The following is an 18,689-nucleotide window of genomic DNA, read 5'->3' on the forward strand; positions in this document are numbered from 1 at the left end:
TCAACTGCAGGCGAAACGAACAAGTTAGCTTCAAATCCATGCGATACACAAGATTTAGCTTCAAATCAATGTGATGCAGTAGGTTCGGCTTCAAATCCATGCGAAACACATGATTCAGCTGCAAATCAATGCGATGTAGAAGGTTCAGCTTCAAATCGATGCGAAACACATGATTCAGCTGCAAATCAATGCGATGTAGAAAGTTTAGCTTCAAATCATGCGACACACATGATTTAGCTTCAAATACTTGCGATATAAGTGATCTAGCTTCAAATACAGGCGAATCGAACGAGTTAGCTTCAAATCCATGCGAAACACATGATTCAGCTGCAAATTAGTGCGATGTAGAAGGTTTAGCTTCAAATCCATGCGAAACACATTATTTAGCTGCAAATCCGTGCGAAGTAGAAGGCTCGGGTTCAAATCAATGCGATTCAAATGGTTCATCTTCAAATACTTGTGAAAGACATGATTTAGCTTCAACTGCATGCGAAACACATGATTTAGCTTCAAATCAATGCGATGTAGAAGGTTTAGCTTCAAATCCATGCAAAACACGTGATTTAACTTCCAATTAATGCGAAGTAGAAGGCTTAGCTTCAAGTCCATGCGAATCAAATGGTTTAGCTTCAAATACTTATGATATACGTTGTTTAGATTGATCTGCATGCGCAACGAACGAGTTAGCTTCAAATCCATGCGAAACACATGATTTAGCTGCAAATCAATGCGATGAAGAAGGTTTAGCTTCAAATCCATGCGAAACAAATGATATAGCTTCAAACACTTGGGGTGTAAGTGATATAGCTTCAAATGAAGACTAATCAAACGAGTTAGCTTCAAAATCCACGCGATACACATGATTTAGCTTCAAATATTAGCGATATTATTGATGTACATTCAACTGCAGGCGAAACGAACGAGTTAGCTTCAAATCCATGCGAAACACATGATTCAGCTGCAAATCAATGCGATGTAGAAGGTTCAGTTTCAAATCGATGCGAAACACATGATTCAGCTGCAAATCAATGCGATGTAGAAGGTTTAGCTTCAAATCATGCGAAACACATGAATTAGATTCAAATACTTGTGATATAAGTGTTCTAGCTTCAAATAGAGGCGAATCGAACGAGTTAGCTTCAAATCCATGCGAAACACATTATTTAGCTGCAAATCAGTGCGAAGTAGAAGGCTCGGTTTCAAATCAATGCGATTCAAATGGTTCATCTTCAAATACTTGTGAAAGACATGATTTAGATTCAACTGCATGCGAGACACATGATTTAGCCTCAAATCAATGCGATGTAGAAGGTTTAGCTTCAAATCCATGCGAAACAAATGATATAGCTTCAAACACTTGGGGTGTAAGTGATATAGCTTCAAATGAAGACTAATCAAACGAGTTAGCTTCAAAATCCACGCGATACACATGATTTAGCTTCAAATATTAGCGATATTATTGATGTAGATTCAACTGCAGGCGAAACGAACAAGTTAGCTTCAAATCCATGCGAAACACTTGATTCAGCTGCAAATCAATGCGATCTAGAAGGTTCAGCTTCAAATCGATGCGAAACACATGATTCAGCTGCAAATCAATGCGATGTAGAAGGTTTAGCTTCAAATCATGCGACACACATGATTTAGCTTCAAATACATGCGATATAAGTGATCTAGCTTCAAATACAGGCGAATCGAACGAGTTAGCTTCAAATCCATGCGAAACACATGATTCAGCTGCAAATCAATGCGATGTAGATGGTTTGCTTCAAATCCATGCGATACACAAGATTTAGCTTCAAATCAATGTGATGTAGTAGGTTCGGCTTCAAATCCATGCGAAACACATGATTCAGCTGCAAATCAATGCGATGTAGAAGGTTCAGCTTCAAATCGATGCGAAACACATGATTCAGCTGCAAATCAATGCGATGTAGAAGGTTCAGCTTCAAATCGATGCGAAACACATGATTCAGCTGCAAATCAATGCGATGTAGAAGGTTTAGCTTCAAATCATGCGAAACACATGATTTAGCTTCAAATACTTGCGATATAAGTGATCTAGCTTCAAATACAGGCGAATCGAACGAGTTAGCTTCAAATCCATGCGAAACACATGATTCAGCTGCAAATCAATGCGATGTAGATGGTTTGCTTCAAATCCATGCGATACACAAGATTTAGCTTCAAATCAATGTGATGTAGTAGGTTCAGCTTCAAATCCATGCGAAACACATGATTCAGCTGCAAATCAGTGCGATGTAGAAGGTTTAGCTTCAAATCCATGCGAAACACATTATTTAGCTGCAAATCAGTGCGAAGTAGAAGGCTCGGGTTCAAATCAATGCGATTCAAATGGTTCATCTTCAAATACTTGTGAAAGACATGATTTAGCTTCAACTGCATGCGAAACACATGATTTAGCTTCAAATCAATGCGATGTAGAAGGTTTAGCTTCAAGTCCATGCAAAACACGTGATTTAACTTCCAATTAATGCGAAGTAGAAGGCTTAGCTTCAAGTCCATGCGAATCAAATGGTTTAGCTTCAAATACTTATGATATACGTTATTTAGATTGATCTGCATGCGCAACGAACGAGTTAGCTTCAACTGCATGCGAAACACATGATTTAGCTTCAAATCAATGCGATGTAGAAGGTTTAGCTTCAAATCAATGCGATACACAAGATTGAGCTTCAAATCAATGTGAAGTAGAAGTATAGCTTCGTATCCACGAGAAACAATTGGTTTAGCCTCAAATATTTGTGATACACATGATTTAGCTTCAACTGCATGCGAAACAAACGAGGTAGCTTCAAATCCAAGCGAAACACATGATTTATGTTCAAATTAATATGAAGTAGAAGGCTTAGCTTCTAATTCAAGCGAAACACATGATTTAGCTTCAAATCAATGCGAAGTAGAAGGCTTGGCTTCAAATCAATCCGAAACAAATTGCTTAGCTTCAAATACTTGTGATATACATGATATAGCTGAAAATGCAGGCGGAACAAACGAGTTAGCTTCAAATCCATGTGAAACAAATGAGTTAGCTTCAAATTCATGCAAAACACATGGATTAGGTTCATATTCTTGCGAAACAAATGGTTTAGCTTCCGATACTTGTGATAAACGTGAATTAGCTTCAACTGCATGCGAAACCAACGAGTTAGCTTCAAATACTTGCGATATAAATGAAACAGCTTCAAATGCAGACAAAACAAACGAGTTAGCTTCTCATCCGTGCGAAACACATGATTTAGCATCATATCCAAGGGAAACACATGATTTAGGTACAAATCAATGCGATGTAGAAGGTATAGCTTCAAATCCATGCGAAACAAATGGTTTAGCTTCAACTATTTGTGATATACATGACTAGTTTCAACTGCATGCGAAACAAACGAGCTAGCTTCAAATACATGCGAAACAGATGATTTAGCTTCAAACCAATGCGATGGAGAAGGTTCTGCATCAAATCCATACGACACATATGATTTAGCTTCTAATACTTGCGATATAAGTGATATAGCTTCAAATACTGTAGGAACAAACGAGGTAGCTTCAATTCCAGGCGAGACACTTGATTTAGCTTCAAATCAATGCGATGTAGAAGGTTTAGCTTCAAGTTCATGGGAAACAAATGGTTTAGCTACAAATACTTATGATATACATTATTTAGCTACAACTGCATGCGAAACAAACGAGTTAGCACCAAATCCATGCGAAACACATGATTAAGCTTCAAATCAATGCGATGTAGAAGGTTTAGCTTCAAATCCATATGAAACACATGATTTGGCTTCAAATCAATTCGAAGGACAAGGCTTAGATTCAAATCGATGCGATACAAATAATTTAGCTGCAAATCAATGTGATGTAGAAGGCTTAGCTTCAAATTCATGCGAGACACATGATTTAGCTTCAAATCAATGCCATGTAGAAGGTTTAGCATCGAAATCACGCGAAATATATGATTTAGCTTCAAACACTTGGGGTATAAGTGATATAGCTTCAAATGCAGACTAATCAAACGAGTTAGCTTCAAAATCCACGCGATACACATGATTTAGCTTCAAATCAATGCGATGTAGAAGGTTTAGCTTCAAATCCATGCGAAACACATGATTCAGCTGCAAATCAATGCGATGTAGAAGGTTTAGCTTGAAATCCATGCGAAACACATTATTTAGCTGCAAATCAGTGCGAAGTAGAAGGCTCGGTTTCAAATCAATGCGATTCAAATGGTTCATCTTCAAATACTTGTGAAAGACATGATTTAGATTCAACTGCATGCGAGACACATGATTTAGCCTCAAATCAATGCGATGTAGAAGGTTTAGCTTCAAATCCATGCGAAACAAATGATATAGCTTCAAACACTTGGGGTGTAAGTGATATAGCTTCAAATGAAGACTAATCAAACGAGTTAGCTTCAAACACTTGGGGTGTAAGTGATATAGCTTCAAATGAAGACTAATCAAACGAGTTAGCTTCAAAATCCACGCGATACACATGATTTAGCTTCAAATATTAGCGATATTATTGATGTAGATACAACTGCAGGCGAAACGAACAAGTTAGCTTCAAATCCATGCGAAACACATGATTCAGCTGCAAATCAATGCGATCTAGAAGGTTCAGCTTCAAACCGATGCGAAACACATGATTCAGCTGCAAATCAATGCGATGTAGAAGGTTTAGCTTCAAATCATGCGACACACATGATTTAGCTTCAAATACATGCGATATAAGTGATCTAGCTTCAAATACAGGCGAATCGAACGAGTTAGCTTCAAATCCATGCGAAACACATGATTCAGCTGCAAATCAATGCGATGTAGATGGTTTGCTTCAAATCCATGCGATACAAAAGATTTAGCTTCAAATCAATGTGATGTAGTAGGTTCGGCTTCAAATCCATGCGAAACACAATGATTCAGCTGCAATTCAATGCGATGTAGAAGGTTCAGCTTCAAATCGATGCGAAACACATGATTCAGCTGCAAATCAATGCGATGTAGAAAGTTTAGCTTCAAATCATGCGACACACATGATTTAGCTTCAAATACTTGCGATATAAGTGATCTAGCTTCAAATACACGCGAATCGAACGAGTTAGCTTCAAATCCATGCGAAACACATGATTCAGCTGCAAATCAATGCGATGTAGAAGGTTCAGCTTCAAATCAATGCGAAACACATGATTCGGCTGCAAATCAATGCGATGTAGAAGGTTTAGCTTCATATCCATGCGAAACAAATTATTTAGCTGCAAATCAGTGCGAAGTAGAAGGCTCGGTTTCAAATCAATGCGATTCAAATGGTTCATCTTCAAATACTTGTGAAAGACATGATTAGCTTCAACTGCATGCGAAACACATGATTTAGCTTCAAATCAATGCGATGTAGAAGGTTTAGCTTCAAATCCATGCAAAACACGTGATTTAACTTCCAATTAATGCGAAGTAGAAGGCTTAGCTTCAAATCCATGCGAATCAAATGGTTTAGCTTCAAATACTTATGATAAACGTTATTTAGATTGATCTGCATGCGCAAACGAACGAGTTAGCTTCAAATCCATGCGAAACACATGATTTAGCTGCAAATCAATGCGATGAAGAAGGTTTAGCTTCAAATCCATGCGAAACAAATGATATAGCTTCAAACACTTGGGTGTAAGTGATATAGCTTCAAATGAAGACTAATCAAACGAGTTAGCTTCAAAAATCCACGCGATACACATGATTTAGCTTCAAATATTAGCGATATTATTGATGTACATTCAACTGCAGGCGAACGAACGAGTTAGCTTCAAATCCATGCGAAACACATGATTCAGCTGCAAATCAATGCGATGTAGAAGGTTCAGTTTCAAATCGATGCGAAACACATGATTCAGCTGCAAATCAATGCGATGTAGAAGGTTTAGCTTCAAATCATGCGAAACACATGATTTAGATTCAAATACTTGTGATATAAGTGTTCTAGCTTCAATAGAGGCGAATCGAACGAGTTAGCTTCAAATCCATGCGAAACACATTATTTAGCTGCAAATCAGTGCGAAGTAGATGGTTTGCTTCAAATCCATGCGATACACAAGATTTAGCTTCAAATCAATGTGATGTAGTAGGTTCGGCTTCAAATCCATGCGAAACACATGATTCAGCTGCAAATCAATGCGATGTAGAAGGTTCAGCTTCAAATCGATGCGAAACACATGATTCAGCTGCAAATCAATGCGATGTAGAAAGTTTAGCTTCAAATCATGCGACACACATGATTTAGCTTCAAATACTTGCGATATAAGTGATCTAGCTTCAAATACAGGCGAATCGAACGAGTTAGCTTCAAATCCATGCGAAACACATGATTCAGCTGCAAATTAGTGCGATGTAGAAGGTTTAGCTTCGAATCCATGCGAACACATTATTTAGCTGCAAATCCGTGCGAAGTAGAAGGCTCGGGTTCAAATCAATGCGATTCAAATGGTTCATCTTCAAATACTTGTGAAAGACATGATTTAGCTTCAACTGCATGCGAAACACATGATTTAGCTTCAAATCAATGCGATGTAGAAGGTTTAGCTTCAAGTCCATGCAAAACACGTGATTTAACTTCCAATTAATGCGAAGTAGAAGGCTTAGCTTCAAGTCCATGCGAATCAAATGGTTTAGCTTCAAATACTTATGATATACGTTATTTAGATTGATCTGCATGCGCAACGAACGAGTTAGCTTCAACTGCATGCGAAACACATGATTTAGCTTCAACTGCATGCGAAACAAACGAGGTAGCTTCAAATCCAAGCGAAACACATGATTTATGTTCAAATTAATATGAAGTAGAAGGCTTAGCTTCTAATTCAAGCGAAACACATGATTTAGCTTCAAATCAATGCGAAGTAGAAGGCTTGGCTTCAAATCAATCCGAAACAAATTGCTTAGCTTCAAATACTTGTGATTATACATGATATAGCTGAAAATGCAGGCGGAACAAACGAGTTAGCTTCAAATCCATGTGAAACAAATGAGTTAGCTTCAAATTCATGCAAAACACATGGATTAGGTTCATATTCTTGCGAAACAAATGGTTTAGCTTCCGATACTTGTGATAAACGTGAATTAGCTTCAACTGCATGCGAAACCAACGAGTTAGCTTCAAATACTTGCGATATAAATGAAACAGCTTCAAATGCAGACAAAACAAACGAGTTAGCTTCTCATCCGTGCGAAACACATGATTTAGCTTCATATCAAGGGAAACACATGATTTAGGTACAAATCAATGCGATGTAGAAGGTATAGCTTCAAATCCATGCGAAACAAATGGTTTTAGCTTCAACTATTTGTGATATACATGATTTAGTTTCAACTGCATGCGAAACAACGAGCTAGCTTCAAATACATGGAAACAGATGATTTAGCTTCAAACCAATGCGATGGAGAGGTTCTGCATCAAATCCATACGACACATATGATTTAGCTTCTAATACTTGCGATATAAGTGATATAGCTTCAAATACTGTAGGAACAAACGAGGTAGCTTCAATTCCAGGCGAGACACTTGATTAGCTTCAAATCAATGCGATGTAGAAGGTTTAGCTTCAAATCCATACGAAACACATGATTTAGCTTCAAATAAATTCGAAGGACAAGGCTTAGATTCAAACCCATGCGAAACAAATGATTTAGCTTCAAATGAATGCGAAGTAGAAGGTTTAGCTTCAAATCCATGCGAAACACACGATTTATCTTCAAATCAATGCGATGTAGAAGGTTTAGCTTCAAATCCATGCGATACAAAAGATTTGGCTTCAAATCAATGCGAAGTAGAAGGTTTATCTTCAAATCCATGCGAAACGAAAGATTTAGCTTCAAATACTTGCGATATAAATGATATAGATTCAAAAGCTGGAGGAACAAGCGAGGTAGCTTCAATTCCATACGAAACACATGATTTAGCTTCAAATAAATTCGAAGGACAAGGCTTAGATTCAAACCCATGCGAACAAATGATTTAGCTACAAATGAATGCGAAGTAGAAGCCTTAGCTACAAATCCATGCGAAACACACGATTTATCTTCAAATCAATGCGATGTAGAAGGTTTAGCTTCAAATCCATGCGATACACTAGATTTACCTTCAAATCAATGCGATGTAGAAGGTTCTGCTTCAAATCCATACGACACATATGATTTTAGCTTCAAATACTTGCGATATAAGTAATATAGCTTCAAAAGCTGGAGGAATAAACGAGGTAGCTTCAAATCCATACGAAACACATGATTAAGCTTCAAATCAATGCGATACACAAGATTTAGCTTCAAATCAATGTGATGTAGTAGGTTCAGCTTCAAATCCATACGACACATATGATTTAGCTTCAAATACTTGCGATATAAGTGATATAGCTTCAAAAGCTGGAGGAACAAACGAGGTAGCTTCAAATCCATACGAAACACATGATTAAGCTGCAAATCAATGCGATGAAGAAGGTTTAGCTTCAAATCCATGCGATACACTAGATTTACCTTCAAATCAATGCGATGTAGAAGGTTCTGCTTCAAATCCATACGACACATATGATTTAGCTTCAAATACTTGCGACATAAGTGATATAGCTTCAAAAGCTGGAGGAAACAAACGAGGTAGCTTCAAATCCATACGAAACACATGATTAAGCTTCAAATCAATGCGATGTAGATGTTTGCTTCAAATCCATACGACACATATGATTTAGCTTCAAATACTTGCGATATAAGTGATATAGCTTCAAAAGCTGGAGGAACAAACGAGGTAGCTTCAAATCCATGCGATACACTAGATTTACCTTCAAAGCAATGCGATGTAGAAGGTTCTGCTTCAAATCCATACGACACATATGATTTAGCTTCAAATACTTGTGATATAGTGATATAGCTTCAAAAGCTGGAGGAACAAACGAGGTAGCTACAAATCCATACGAAACACACGATTAATCTTCAAATCAATGCGATGTAGATGGTTTGCTTCAAATCCATGCGATACACAAGATTTAGCATCAAATCAATGTGATGTAGTAGGTGCAGCTTCAAATCCATCCGACACATATGATCTAGCTTCAAATACTTGCGATATAAGTGATATAGCTTCAAAAGCTGGAGGAACAAACGAGGTAGTTTCAAATCCATACGACACACATGATTAAGCTTCAAATCAATGCGATGTAGATGGTTTGCTTCAAATCCATGCGATACACAAGATTTAGCTTCAAATCAATGTGATGTAGTACGTTCAGCTTCAAATCCATGCGATATAAGTGATATAGCTTCAAAAGCAGGAGGAACAAACGAGGTAGCTTCAATTCCTTGCGAAACAAATGATTTAGCTTCAAATCTATGCGAAGTAGAAGGCGTAGCTTCAAATCCATGCGAAACAAACGGTTTAGCTACAAATAATTGTGATATACATTGCTTAGCTTCAAATCCATGCGAAACACACGATTTATCTTCAAATCAATGCGATGTAGAAGGATTAGATTCAAATCCATGCGAAACAAATGATATAGCTTCAACACTTGGGGTGTAAGTGATATAGCTTCAAATGAAGACTAATCAAACGAGTTAGCTTCAAAATCCACGCGATACACATGATTTAGCTTCAAATATTAGCGATATTATTGATGTAGATTCACTGCAGGCGAAACGAACAAGTTAGCTTCAACTCCATGCGAAACACATGATTCAGCTGCAAATCAATGCGATCTAGAAGGTTCAGCTTCAAATCCATGCGAAACACATGATTCAGCTGCAAATCAATGCGATGTAGATGGTTTGCTTCAAATCCATGCGATACACAAGATTTAGCTTCAATCAATGTGATGTATTAGGTTCGGCTTCAAATCCATGCGAAACACATGATTCAGCTGCAAATCAATGCGATGTAGAAGGTTCAGCTTCAAATCGATGCGAAACACATGATTCAGCTGCAAATCAATGCGATGTAGAAAGTTTAACTTCAAATCATGCGACACACATGATTTAGCTTCAAATCAGTGCGATGTAGAAGGTTTAGCTTCAAATCCATGCGAAACACATTATTTAGCTGCAAATCCGTGCGAAGTAGAAGGCTCGGGTTCAAATCAATGCGATTCAAATGGGTCATCTTCAAATACTTGTGAAAGACATGATTTAGCTTCAACTGCATGCGTAACACATGATTTAACTTCAAATCAATGCGATGTAGAAGGTTTAGCTTCAAATCCATGCAAAACACGTGATTTAACTTCCAATTAATGCGAAGTAGAAGGCTTAGCTTCAAATCCATGCGAATCAAATGGTTAGCTTCAAATACTTGTGATATACGTTATTTAGATTGATCTGCATGCGCAACGAACGAGTTAGCTTCAAATCCATGCGAAACACATGATTTAGCTGCAAATCAATGCGATGAAGAAGGTTTAGCTTCAAATCCATGCGAAACAAATGATATAGCTTCAAACACTTGGGGTGTAAGTGATATAGCTTCAAATGAAGACTAATCAAACGAGTTAGCTTCAAAATCCACGCGATACACATGATTTAGCTTCAAATATTAGCGATATTATTGATGTAGATTCAACTGCAGGCGAAACGAACGAGTTAGCTTCAAATCCATGCGAAACACATGATTTAGCTGCAAATCAATGCGATGTAGAAAGTTTAGCTTCAAATCATGCGACACACATGATTTAGCTTCAAATACTTGCGATATAAGTGATCTAGCTTCAAATACACGCGAATCGAACGAGTTAGCTTCAAATCCATGCGAAACACATGATTCAGCTGCAAATCAATGCGATGTAGAAGGTTCAGCTTCAAATCAATGCGAAACACATGATTCGGCTGCAAATCAATGCGATGTAGAAGGTTTAGCTTCATATCCATGCGAAACACATTATTTAGCTGCAAATCAGTGCGAAGTAGAAGGCTCGGTTTCAAATCAATGCGATTCAAATGGTTCATCTTCAAATACTTGTGAAAGACATGATTTAGCTTCAACTGCATGCGAAACACATGATTTAGCTTCAAATCAATGCGATGTAGAAGGTTTAGCTTCAAATCCATGCAAAACACGTGATTTAACTTCCAATTAATGCGAAGTAGAAGGCTTAGCTTCAAATCCATGCATGCGAATCAAATGGTTTAGCTTCAAATACTTGTGATATACATTATTTAGCTACAACTGCATGCGTAACTAACGAGTTAGCTTCAAATCCATGAGATACACATGATTTAGCTTCAAACCAATGCGATGTAGAAGGTTTAGCTTCAAATCCATGCGATACACAAGATTTAGCTTCAAATCAATGCGATGTAGTAGGTTCAGCTTCAAATCCATGCGACACATATGATTTAGCTTCAAATACTTGCGATATAAGTGACATAGCTTCAAATACTGTAGGATCAAACGAGGTAGCTTCAATTCCATGCGAGACACATGATTTAGCTTCGAATCAATGCGATGTAGAAGGTTTAGATTCAAATCCATACGAAACACTTGATTTAGCTTCAAATCAATTCGAAGGACAAGACTTAGATTCAAATACATGCGAAACAAGTGATTTAGCTTCAAATGAATGCAAAGTAGAAGGCTTAGCTTCAAATCCATGCGAAACACACGATTTATCTTCAAATCAATGCGATGTAGAAGGTTTAGCTTCAAATCAATGCGATACAAAAGATTTGGCTTCAAATCAATGCGATGTAGTAGGTTCAGCTTCCAATCCATGCGGCATATATGATTTAGCTTCAAATACTTGTGATATAAGTGATATAGTTTCAAATGGAGGCGAAACGAACGAGTTAGCTTCAAATCCATGCAAAACACATGATTTTTGCTGTCAATCAATGCGATGTAGAAGGTTTAGCTTCAAATCCATGCGATAAACTAGATTTAGCTTTAAATCAATGCGATGTAGAAGGTTCTGCTTCAAATCCATACGACACATATGATTTAGATTCAAATACTTGGGATATAAGTGATATAGCTTCAAAAGCTGTAGGAACAAGCGAGGTAGCTTCAATTCCATGCGAAACAAATGATTTAGCTTCAAATCAATGCGAAGTAGAAGGCACAGCCTCAAGTTCATGGGAAACAAATGGTTTAGCTACAAATACTTATGATATACATTATTTAGCTACAACCGCATGCGAAACAAACGAGTTAGCACCAAATCCATGCGAAACATATGATTAAGCTTCAAATCAATGCGATGTAGAAGGTTTAGCTTCAAATCCATACGAAACACATGATTTAGCTTCAAATCAATGCGATGTAGAAGGTTTAGCTTCAAATCCATGCGATACTAAAGATTTGGCTTCAAATCAATGCGAAGTAGAAGGTTTATCTTCAAATCCATGCGAAACGAAAGATTTAGTTTCAAATACTTGCGATATAAATGATATAGATTCAAAAGCTGGAGGAACAAGCGAGGTAGCTTCAATTCCATACGAAAAACATGATTTAGCTTCAAATAAATTCGAAGGACAAGGCTTAGATTCAAACCCATGCGAAACAAATGATTTAGCTTCAAATGAATGCGAAGTAGAAGGCTTAGCTTCAAATCCATGCGAAACACACGATTTATCTTCAAATCAATGCGATGTAGAAGGTTTAGCTTCAAATCCATGCGAAACACATTATTTAGCTGCAAATCAGTGCGAAGTAGAAGGATCGGGTTCAAATCAATGCGATTCAAATGGTTCATCTTCAAATACTTGTGAAAGACATGATTTAGCTTCAACTGAATGCGAAACACATGATTTAGCTTCAAATATTAGCGATATTATTGATGTAGATTCAACTGCAGGCGAAACGAACGAGTTAGCTTCAAATCCATGCGAAACACATGATTCAGCTGCAATTCAATGCGATGTAGAAGGTTCAGCTTCAAATCGATGCGAAACACATGATTCAGCTGCAAATCAATGCGATGTAGAAAGTTTAGCTTCAAATCATGCGACACACATGATTTAGCTTCAAATACTTGCGATATAAGTGATCTAGCTTCACATACACGCGAATCGAACGAGTTAGCTTCAAATCCATGCGAAACACATGATTCAGCTGCAAATCAATGCGATGTAGAAGGTTCAGCTTCAAATCAATGCGAAACACATGATTCGGCTGCAAATTAATGCGATGTAGAAGGTTTAGCTTCATATCCATGCGAAACACATTATTTAGCTGCAAATCAGTGCGAAGTAGAAGGCTCGGTTTCAAATCAATGCGATTCAAATGGTTCATCTTCAAATACTTGTGAAAGACATGATTTAGCTTCAACTGCATGCGAAACACATGATTTAGCTTCAAATCAATGCGAAGTAGAAGGCTTAGATTCAAATCCATGCGAATCAAATGGTTTAGCTTCAAATACTTGTGATATACTTTATTAAGATTGAACTGCATGCGCAACGAACGAGTTAGCTTCAAATCCATGCGAAACACATGATTTAGCTGCAAATCAATGCGATGAAGAAGGTTTAGCTTCAAATCCATGCGAAACAAATGATATAGCTTCAAACACTTGGGGTGTAAGTGATATAGGTTCAAATGAAGACTAATCAAAGGAGTTAGCTTCAAAATCCTCGCGATACACATGATTTAGCTTCAAATACTAGCGATATATGTAATGTAGATTCAACTGCAGGCGAAACGAACGAGTTAGCTTCAAATCCATGCGAATCACATGATTTAGCTGCAAATCATTGCGATGTAGAAGGTTTAGCTTCAAAACAATAAGAGGTAGAAGGTTTAGCTTCAAATCAATAGAATGAAGAAGGTTTAGCTTCAAATCAATGCGATGTTAAGGTTTAGCTTCAAATCCATACGAAACACATGATTTAGATACAAATCAATTCGAAGGAGAAGGCTTAGAATCAAATCCATGCGAAACAAATGATTTAGCTTCAAATCAATGCGATGTAGAAGGTTTTAGTTTCAAATCCATGCGATACACAAGATTTAGCTTCAAATCAATGCGATGTAGTAGGTTCAACTTGAAATCCATGCGGCACATATGATTTAGCTTCAAATACTTGCGATGTAAGTGACATAGTTTCAAATGGAGGCGAAACGAACGAGTTAGCTTCAAATCCATGCGAGACACATGTCTTAGCTTCAAATCAATGCGATGTAGAAGGTTTAGCTTCAAATCCATACGAAACACATGATTTAGATTCAAATCAATTCGAAGGAGAAGGCTTAGATTCAAATCCATGCGAAACAAATGATTTAGCTTCAAATCAATGCGATGTAGAAGGTTTTAGTTTCAAAACCATGCGATACACAAGATTGAGCTTCAAATCAATGCGATGTAGTAGGTTCAACTTGAAATCCATGCGGCACATATGATTTAGCTTCAAATACTTGCGATATAAGTGACATAGTTTCAAATGGAGGCGAAACGAACGAGTTAGCTTCAAATCCATGCGAAACACATGTCTTAGCTTCAAATCAATGCGATGTAGAAGGTTTAGCTTCAAATCCATGCGAAACACATGATTCAGCTGCAAATCAATGCGATGTAGAAGGTTTAGCTTCAAATCCATGCGAAACACACTATTTAGCTGCAAATCAGTGCGAAGTAGAGGGCTCGGGTTCAAATCAATGCGATTCAAATGGTTCATCTTCAAATACTTGTGAAATACATGATTTAGCTTCAAATCAATGAGATGTAGAATGTTTAGCTTCAAATCCATGCAAAACACGTGATTTAACTTCCAATTAATGCGAAGTAGAAGGCTTAGCTTCAAATCCATGCGAATCAAATGGTTTAGCTTCAAATACTTGTGATATACGTTATTTAGATTGAACTGCATGCGCAACGAACGAGTTAGCTTCAAATCTATGCGAAACACATGATTTAGCTGCAAATCAATGCGATGTAGTAGGTTCAGCTTCAAATCCATGCGGACATATGATTTAGCTTCAAATACTTGTGAAATACATGATTTAGCTTCAAATCAATGCGATGTAGAATGTTTTGCTTCAAATCCATGCAAAACACGTGATTTAACTTCCAATTAATGCGAAGTAGAAGGCTTAGCTTCAAATCCATGCGAATCAAATGGTTTAGCTTCAAATACTTGTGATATACGTTATTTAGATTGAACTGCATGCGCAACGAACGAGTTAGCTTCAAATCCATGCGAAACACAACATTTAGCTTCAAATCAATGCGATGTAGTAGGTTCAGCTTCAAACGCATGCGGCACATATGATTTAGCTTCAAATACTTGCGATATAAGTGACATAGTTTCAATTGGAGGCGAAACGAACGAGTTAGCTTCAAATCCATGGGAGACACATGACTTAGCTTCAAATCAATGCGATGTAGACGGTTTAGCTTCAAATGCACGCGAAACATATGATTTAGCTTCAAACACTTGGGGTATAAGTGATATAGCTTCAAATGCAGACTAATCAAACGAGTTAGCTTCAAAATCCAAGCGTTACACATGATTTAGCTTCAAATCAATGTGATGTAGAAGGCTTAGATTCAAATCCATGCGATACACATGATTAAGCTTCAAATCAATGCGATTTAGATGGTTTGCTTCAAATTCATGCGACACACAAGATTTAGCTTCAAATCAATGCGATGTAGTAGGTTCAGCTTCAAATCCATGCGATATATGTGATATAGCTTCAAAAGTAGGGGGAACAAACGAGGTAGCTTCAACTCCATGCGAAACAAATGGTTTAGCTACAAATACTTGTGATATAAATTATTTAGCTACAACTGCATGCGAAACTAACGAGTTAGCTTAAAAAACATGCGAAACACATGATTTAGCTGCAAATCAATGCGATGGAGAAGGTTTAGCTTCAAATCCATGCGAAACAAATGATATAGCTTCAAACACTTGGGGTGTAAGTGATGTAGCTTCAAATGAAGACTAATCAAAGGAGTTAGCTTCAAAATCCTCGCGATACACATGATTTAGCTTCAAATACTTGCGATATAAGTGATGTAGAATCAACTGCAGGCGAAACGAACGAGTTAGCTTCAAAATCCAAGCGATACACATGATTTAGCTTCAAATCAATGTGATGTAGAAGGCTTAGCTTCAAATCCATGCAAAACACGTGATTTAACTTCCAATTAATGCGAAGTAGAAGGCTTAGCTTCAAATCCATGCGAATCAAATGGTTTAGCTTCAAATACTTGTGATATACGTTATTTAGATTGAACTGCATGCGCAACGAACGAGTTAGCTTCAAATCCATGCGAAACACATGATATAGCTGCAAATCAATGCGATGAAGAAGGTTTAGCTTCAAATCCATGCGAAACACATGATTTAGCTGCAAATCATTGCGATGTATAAGGTTTAGCTTCAAAACAATAAGAGGTAGAAGGTTTAGCTTCAAATCAATAGAATGTAGAAGGTTTAGCTTCAAATCAATGCGATGTTAAGGTTTAGCTTCAAATCCATACGAAACAAATGATTTAGCTTCAAATCAATGCGATGAAGAAGGTTTAGCTTCAAATCCATGCGATACACAAGATATAGCTTCAAATCAATGCGATGTAGTAGGTTCTGCTTCAAATCCAAGCGAAACACATTATTTAGCTGCAAATCAGTGCGAAGTAGAAGGCTCGGTTTCAAATCAATGTGATTCAAATGGTTCATCTTCAAATACTTGTGAAAGACATGATTTAGCTTCAACTGCATGCGAAACACATGATTTAGCTTCAAATCAATGCGATGAAGAAGGTTTAGCTTCAAATCCATGCAAAACACGTGATTTAACTTCCAATTAATGCGAAGTAGAAGGCTTAGCTTCAAATCCATGCGAATCAAATGGTTTAGTTTCAAATACTTGTGATATACGTTATTTAGATTGAACTGCATGCGCATCGAACGAGTTAGCTTCAAATCCATGCGAAACACATGATTTAGCTGCCAATCAATGCGATGAAGAAGGTTTAGCTTCAAATCCATGCGAAACAAATGATATAGCTTCAAACACTTGGGGTGTAAGTGATATAGCTTCAAATGAAGACTAATCAAACGTGTTAGCTTCAAATCCATGCGAAACACATGATTTAGCTGCAAATCTTTGCGATGTATAAGGTTTAGCTTCAAAACAATAAGAGGTAGAAGGTTTAGCTTCAAATCAATAGAATGTAGAAGATTTAGCTTCAAATCAATGCGATGTAGAAGGTTTAGCTTCAAAACAATAAGAGGTAGAAGGTTTAGCTTCAAATCAATAGAATGTAGAAGATTTAGCTTCAAATCAATGCGATGTAGAAGGTTTAGCTTCAAATCCATACGAAACACATTATTTAGCTGCAAATCAGTGCGAAGTAGAAGGCTCGGGTTCAAATCAATGCGATTCAAATGGTTCATCTTCAAATACTTGTGAAATACGTGATATAGCTTCGAATCAATGCGATGTAGAATGTTTGGCTTCAAATCCATGCAAAACACATGATTTAACTTCCAATTAATGCGAAGTAGAAGGCTTAGCTTCAAATCCATGCGAATCAAATGGTTTAGCTTCAAATACTTGTGATATACGTTATTTAGATTGAACTGCATGCGCATCGAACGAGTTAGCTTCAAATCCATGCGAAACACATGATTTAGCTGCCAATCAATGCGATGAAGAAGGTTTAGCTTCAAATCCATGCGAAACAAATGATATAGCTTCAAACACTTGGGGTGTAAGTGATATAGCTTCAAATGAAGACTAATCAAACGTGTTAGCTTCAAATCCATGCGAAACACATGATTTAGCTGCAAATCTTTGCGATGTATAAGGTTTAGCTTCAAAACAATAAGAGGTAGAAGGTTTAGCTTCAAATCAATAGAATGTAGAAGATTTAGCTTCAAATCAATGCGATGTAGAAGGTTTAGCTTCAAAACAATAAGAGGTAGAAGGTTTAGCTTCAAATCAATAGAATGTAGAAGATTTAGCTTCAAATCAATGCGATGTAGAAGGTTTAGCTTCAAATCCATACGAAACACATTATTTAGCTGCAAATCAGTGCGAAGTAGAAGGCTCGGGTTCAAATCAATGCGATTCAAATGGTTCATCTTCAAATACTTGTGAAATACATGATATAGCTTCGAATCAATGCGATGTAGAATGTTTGGCTTCAAATCCATGCAAAACACATGATTTAACTTCCAATTAATGCGAAGTAGAAGGCTTAGCTTCAAATCCATGCGAATCAAATGGTTTAGCTTCAAATACTTGTGATATACGTTATTTAGATTGAACTGCATGCGCAACGAACGAGTTAGCTTCAAATCCATGCGAAACACATGATTTAGCTGCAAATCAATGCGATGTAGTAGGTTCAGCTTCAAATCCATGCGGACATATGATTTAGCTTCAAATACTTGCGATATAAGTGACATAGTTTCAAATGGAGGCGAAACGAACGAGTTAGCTTCAAATCCATGCGAGACAGATGACTTAGCTTCAAATCAATGCGATGTAAAATGTTTATCTTCAAATCCATGCGAAACACATGATTCAGCTGCAAATCAATGCGATGTAGAAGGTTTAGCTTCAAATCCATGCGAAACACATTATTTAGCTGCAAATCAGTGGGAAGTAGAAGGCTCGGGTTCAAATCAATGCGATTCAAATGGTTCATCTTCAAATACTTGTGAAATACATGATTTAGCTTCAACTGCATGCGAAAC

The sequence above is a fragment of the Megalopta genalis genome, unplaced genomic scaffold (assembly GCF_051020955.1).
Source record: "Megalopta genalis isolate 19385.01 unplaced genomic scaffold, iyMegGena1_principal scaffold0051, whole genome shotgun sequence".
NCBI classification, from domain to species: domain Eukaryota; kingdom Metazoa; phylum Arthropoda; class Insecta; order Hymenoptera; family Halictidae; genus Megalopta; species Megalopta genalis.